Source organism: Miscanthus floridulus, chromosome 12 (genome assembly GCF_019320115.1).
Source record: "Miscanthus floridulus cultivar M001 chromosome 12, ASM1932011v1, whole genome shotgun sequence".
Classification (NCBI taxonomy): Eukaryota; Viridiplantae; Streptophyta; class Magnoliopsida; order Poales; family Poaceae; genus Miscanthus; species Miscanthus floridulus.
This window is the reverse complement of record NC_089591.1, coordinates 23,322,487-23,329,491: the sequence shown is the minus strand read 5'-3', so window position 1 is coordinate 23,329,491 and position 7,005 is coordinate 23,322,487. Positions and strand designations below refer to the sequence as shown.

The 7,005-nt window shown below is 41.9% G+C and overlaps 1 non-coding gene across 1 annotated transcript; it reads left to right on the top strand.

Moving 5' to 3' along the window:
- The first annotated feature begins 556 nt into the window (after window positions 1-556).
- Window positions 557-663, top strand: LOC136498728 (small nucleolar RNA R71). Its single transcript, XR_010769735.1, has one exon. It is a non-coding gene; the product is annotated as a small nucleolar RNA R71 (small nucleolar RNA).
- Window positions 664-7,005: the final 6,342 nt, after the last annotated feature.

Genomic DNA, 7,005 nt, shown 5'->3' with positions numbered 1-7,005 from the left:
TTTATCATTATACATTAACTTTTTAGTTAGATTTTCATTAATTTTTGCTTGGCCTAGGACCAAGTCTTTCAAGGAGGGTTGATTCGAATTGTAATTTGAGTTAAAGTTTGAATTACCTCCTTGCGGGTGGGACTGGTTGTTCCACCCATTATTTTTACCTTGTCGAAACCCGTTGTTGATGTAGGATGTCTCTTCACGGGTTTTGGGGTAGTTGTTCCCCGAATGTCCGACCTCACCACAGACTTTGCAAGTCATTTGCGAGTCCATGGCCTGAACGGTGGCCCTCATAGCTTCCTTCACGTGGGCACTCTCATTCAGCCTTTAGAGTAACAAGTCTATTTTTGCGCCAAGCATATCCATCTCCTTCATGGTATGCATGTCTTTTTGTTGCTTGCACTCCTCCCCCAGCTTTGATTGGCCACCATCTTCTCGATGAGAGCCATGGCATTAGTGATGGTAAGGGAGAGAAATGCCCCTCCAGCAGCGGCATCCACGTGCCCCTTCGACATGGGCATAAGCCCCTTTGTAGACGTTCTGGAGGACGAGCCAGTTCTCCATTCCATGGTGTGGACAGGCCTAGATGTAATCCTGCAACCTTTCCCATGCCTCGGGGATGGATTCGAGTGATGATTGCTGGAAGTTTGAAAATTTTCCCCTCAGGGTATTGGTTTTGTCCCATGGGGAAAAACTTCATGAGGAACACCGTGGAACATTTGTCCCATGTACTGATAGCTTCCTTCTCCTTATAAAACCACTGTTTCGCCATCCCCGTGAGGGAGAAGGGAAACAAATAGAGCCTAATGCTAGCTTGTGCAATGTCTTTGATGACGATAGTGTAGCATAGCTCTAGGAAGTGTTGCAAGCGTGCACTTGTGTCCTCGCTAGGCAAACCACAGAATTGGTTCGCCTGCACCATCGTGATCAAGACAGTGCATAGCTCGAAGTTTCCAGTACCCGTGTTGATAGCGGGCCCAATGGGTACATTGGCAACAACGGGGGTGGAGTAGTCGCGGAGTGACTTGACCATTTCGGTAATAGCGGATGGTACGGGGGTGACTGGTTCGACTGCCGGCGGAGTAGCTGAAGAAGAAGCGATACGAGACCTATTCTTCCTTAGGAGTGCCTCTGGATTATCGGTGTAGTTATTTGACAGATCAAAACCACTAATATACTATCCTGTTTTTATCCACAACAGGAAGAAAACAAGTAGAATTAGCCTACATAAACTATGGCTACCATTACTGCATGTGATCATTGTTCATGTCCTATGTCACACCCCAAAATTTTCATTTTGGGATGTGAATAGAAAACACAAAATAAAATAAATAGTTTTATGAACTTTCTAAAAAATTTCAAGATTTAGTTTTGTTGTTTATAATTTAAACAGTGAAAATATGATTTTCCTAAACTTTTGAAATTTAAACTTGATACGTTTGTTGCATTCATGCTGAGGGCATTAAATTTTATTGTGTAACAAATGAACTTCAAAAACTCGACTCATCCTCGAATAGGTTTTGCTCTATTTATTTAGGAAAAAAATAAAGTTCAAATTATGTTTTATATAGTTCTCAAAAAATAGTTTGAGTTTTAAAACTCTTTGAAAAAGTAATTTAAATATAATTTCTAAAAACATAGTCAAACTCTTTAATCCTTGTTTGACTAAAATCCTTTTGATCTCATGCCAAATCTTTGATCATTCATTATCCATTTCGTATTCTGTTCACGTGATCACTTCTTACTCATAAAAAGCCATCGTCAATTCTACGCTCATATTCCTTTCTTCCTGTTCTCCTTTTTCTTATGGCCTATTAATTGGATGGTCATATTCTTTGCATGTATAGCTAATAACAGCCATATCCTTCACGTATTAATGCTAGTGTGCATGATAAATCTTAATCTCTCCTTCCGTTTGCTGTCATGCATGGCTGCGCTAAGCTCGAGCTGGCCCATCTCCATGCGCACAAACATATTTCTCCGGTTCCACCAACACCTCAACTCATCGATCTCTTGGCTTTTCGCCTGGCTGCCATGCATGGACGCCGCCCGTTTTGTGCTGTATGCTTGCATGCCACTAAGGAAATCCATGCACTTTAGCAAGCAAACTTGATTGCCCACTTCATGCTCCGTCGGTTTCCACCACCAGGGATAGGAATGGCTGATCTGGTGGAATTAGCACTCCTTTATTAAGTCATAACAATCTGAACATTCAGTTTCCTCCACGCATCTATATAAGGAGACCTGACCCCCCTGCTCATCCGGCTGCTCAGCACAACTCATCAGAGTTCCCTCTCCCACCACTTCATCTCGTCGTACTGTAGTGGCATGTCTCGGATGTCTGCTTCTTCGCTCCAGTCTCCAGACGACGGGGGCGCTTGCCGATGCTACTGTTCCGGTGAGGTTTCTCCATGAAGTTCAGTTGTGTTGCCATCGCTGATCCCATACATGTTCTTTGTTCTCTTCTGATTTTTCATGGCGGCAGATCAAAAGGATCGAAGTCGTGCCGTGCGATGGAGTCACGTAGTTTCCTTACCAGGCTGCCATCATCGATCTGTGCTTCTTCACCTTGTACCAGTTACCACCGCTAATGATCTCCATCATTCCATGCCATCAGCCATCACATGCAGGTGAGAAGCACCCTCACGTCAGCCCCTTTTCGATTCATCTTCTTTTGCACCAAGATGCAGTCATCCATGTAATTCCTCAATAGCGAGTTTGACGTCGTCTAGAGCCACTATAATAATCTGGACAAGCACAGTAGTAGCAGCGCCATCATGCATCATGCATCAAAATCTCGCACGGCAGAACCGTGTGCGTGTACAGGGTCCAGCACATCATACTAGTACTCGCATGCTGGTACCATCTGATTAACCATGCTTGCATCTACTCGACGTAGACAGGCACACACAAGTTAATAGGCCTACAGATCTTCGGCTCGACTTGTCTCAGCTTGTTTCAGCTTATTCTCTTCTATAGAACACTATTGAATCAGCCAAAACCAGCCAGAACAAACTAGTACACAGTAAATGAGTGTACCAGCCGAACGGCCCCCAAGCTGAGACAAGCCGAGTCGAACACGCTGCAAAATACCATGATTATTCCTTGATGATGTCGTCACCTTGTCATGTTGATGCCATATACGTATACGCCTTCTTTTATCCTCATATTTATATTCCCAATATTTCTATAAATACCGTAGCCCATGTTCCCTTTATTTCATCTATGTAACTGTCATCCTCCTTTCTAGTCCTTGATATCCAAGTCATAATTCCGTTTTTATGTAATTTAAATTTATTTCTCGAAAAATATTTACTTTGATCCAAATGTTAATTTCAGATTTAAGGTCCTAAAATTTCAAAATCCCATATAATCTTAAAAGTGGCTCTGTTTTGCGGTTTTGTGCTCACGTGACCGTAGGATCATGCCTTCGTGTTAGAATCGCTTTTATCTTGCTTTTGTAATGATTGGTGTACTGTTTATAGGTTCTTGTGATGCTTGTAAAGTTGATTGTTATCGTTAGAAGAGGAGCTATGTGAGGATGATCTAGGAGGAAAGTTGCACAAGTTTGAGCAACATTTGAGGCAAGTGTAACATGAGTACCCTTGATACCTAATAACTTTATAATCACCTTTTCATGTGCATGTGTCTAATTTGATGAATCCCTAAGGACTTTACGTAGAATTGTTGTACCCTACACTCCTTGTTACCTTTGGGTTATGCATATGGGTAGTTTTGCTTAGGCTGCAATCACCAAACTGTATAATGTTAATATTGATTAATGTATTATGGAATTAATGTAAAAATAATGCTTTTTAGCAACATGGACAGAAGGGGTCTAGAGCATTGGGCCTTTTTGGGTGCGCTAGTCTGCCCTCCGTAAGGACGGAATCTTAAAACGGCAACTCAGAACTTACAGTACAACCACGAGAACTATATGGCTCTAGTCTTAGCCTAGTATCTTGATCTGTTCTAGTTCGTCAGCAGCTTAGTAAAAGGGCAAGAGGGGGGCACTATATGGGTTTGGGTCTTCTCCTATTAGGGTGTGTGCTATGCCACGACCATGTGTGCCACTCCTGAAGGAGGGCTCCAAATGCGCAATGAGGCATAGTGTTTCCTCCATTGTTCTCTAACTATCCAAGAACTATGTGAAGAATTTATTCCTAGACGGTGATGGCGCGTGAGCAGTGTTCTACGCAATGAGGCATAGTGTTTCCTCCATTGTTCTCTAACTATCCAAGAACTGTGCAAAGAATTCATTCCTAGACGATGATGGCGCGTGAGCAGTGTTCTGCGCAATGAGGCATAGTGTTTCCTCCATTGTTCTCTAACTATCCAAGAACTGTGCGAAGAATTCATTCCTAGACGGTGATGGCGGTGGTGGTATGTCACCGTTGTTGCCACCATGGCCGTTGCTGGATCCAACGCGAGTGCGAGTCATCTACAAAGTTGCAATAATAAGTGATTATTGGATGATGTCAAATATTACAGATGAATTGTATAATCATGTCAAATTGGAATTACTAGTGAGAATCTTAAATTCATACAATAAAATAGAGGCATAATAATTCATTCTCGCAACATGACATCACCAATTTGATCACTTATCGTGCTCGTAGCGTGTTAACATGCATGTCATAATCCACCAGTAAAACAAAACTGGAATTTCATTAAAATTCAACCCATAGTGAAATGAATATTACACTAAAGTCGAATCATGAATACTGAACTTCAAGCTACAAGTCCATTAGCTTTAACTAGTCACTAGGCGACTCTAATCTTCAGCAAGCTCGCTGTCGAGGTTGGAGATAGGATCGTCCTCATCCTCTAGCTCCACTTCTTCCTCCCACTTGTCATCCTCGACCAACATCTCTGGATCTTCTTCTTTCTCATGAAGGATTGGGTGCAGTTGGTTGTTCAGAAAATGCACCTCATGCTGAAGATCAACTACTACGTTCTGGGTCTATGCAAGCTACTGGCGCAAGTCCCTCTCGACACGGTCCTGCTATTCTCTCAAGGCATGGGTCCTGTCACATTCTGCTTCTGCCATAGCGGCATGGTTGTTTGTTAGGATCTGCTGGTGTGTAGCTATGAATGCCTCAGCATAGGCGGCCTCTAGCTACTCCCGCAGTCCTGCTAACACTTCCTGACCATTCACTCTTGCCTCTTAGATGGTACCTCTCTGCTGATCAACTTGCTCCATTTGGGTGTGGAGATTTCCCAAAGCTACATAAGCTTGATTAGTTTCCCATCAAGCCTCACTTGCTGCCTTTTTGTGCTTGTGCACACGCTTCTTTAGCTTACGCTATGCAGCTTTGACTCGCATGAGCTTATCCATGCAAGTGGTATAGGACTCCTACCAGAAGTCCCTAGTGTCCTGACGAGTATAGAACATCTTCATCACTGCAAACATTGCGCTCATAGCAGGACTAGAACTGTCTGCCCACTCATCCTGGTCTCAGATCAATGCAATGCTGTTGTTGTGCCCATACTGCCATGGATGGATCCACCCGAGGAAAAGTACTAGTGGCACTATTAGTAAGCTCATCCTCATGCTGCTGATAAACCTAACATAGCACCTCAAAAGCCACTACTTGGGCAGCCTCCCAAGGAGTTCTTCCTTCAGATTCCACCCTCCATTCTCGCCATAAGGGTCCTTGGATACGAGCCGGTATTGTAATCTATACTTCATACCATGGTTGTCCCTCCAAGTATACTTCATTCCAGTAATAGAGGGGTGGTTCATAATACCCTGCATAATGCATGACTCTCCAAAGTAGGGTAGGGGTACCAAACATCAACAGGAAATTCTCACTTCCAACAGGTGCTGCCATCTGTAACAACAACGTGGTGCAACTCTCATGAGACTAGGTCATAATGGATAAGAGTTACATAACTGAGTAAGAGATTTATAAGGGGAGGAACAATGCAAGTATGTAATAATGATTCATCATGATGCATGTATGTTCTGTATGTCCTCACAAAGTTAGGAAAATTGAAACTTCTATGGCATACACAGTGGCATACATGCGTTCTCTCATATATAATGTAACTAGTCGGGCTACATGTTTCATTGTTAATATAACTACACAAGAATTTCATTTCAGCCCAACCCCATAATTATATATGTAGAATATAAATCTAGGCTCTAGGTTGTAATCTAAATACTTCCATATATATATACCCATATATATACTTCCATATCAAAGCTACCCGAAAGTAAATGTCCTATATATACATATAAATATGTATATATAGCAGTATCAAAGCTAACCCACAATTAAATACTTCCGTATATATACGGGGCATATATATATATATACTTTAGTATCAAAGCTAACTCTCCCCATAGACCGCACGCTCACATCTTGTGGTCATGCCACTGTGATGATGATTGGTATCTTACCTTGGGTGTAGAGGCATTTGATCCATACATTACCACTCAAGTGAATGGCATCCATACAATAGCACGCCCGTATGGACAACGAACAGGAAAACCCCCAAGTTAGTAGTTAATTAGCCATCTGAAGTCCTTAACTGGGCATAAAGGATGTGATCACTGGCACACTTTAGATTCAAACTCTAGGTTTTTAAACACCTTTATGTATAGCTATAAGTGGCTAAAAACTGGTTTTGGAAAACAAAAACCTTTGTTTTAAATATGCATGTGGCAATTAATATTGAATCTTGCTCTGATGCCAACTGTAGCAGAACCGACTAATTTATAAGAGCACAAGTACAATGACAGCCCACAAAGCGATCGCACTGTCATACCTAAACCCATATAAACCTGGTAGTCCGTCAAGTACCATGAAGGGTCTCGATTAACCATCAACATATAACCAAGATCGTACATGATTCAGCATATATGTCACACGTTACATCAGGTTCACAAATATAGTTCATTCATCAGAGTACGAATTAAGATTATTACAAACCAAGTTTGAGTAAAATAGTAGCGGAAGCAAATTAAAGTTTGAAACTATCATCTGCCATCATAGTTCAAATATA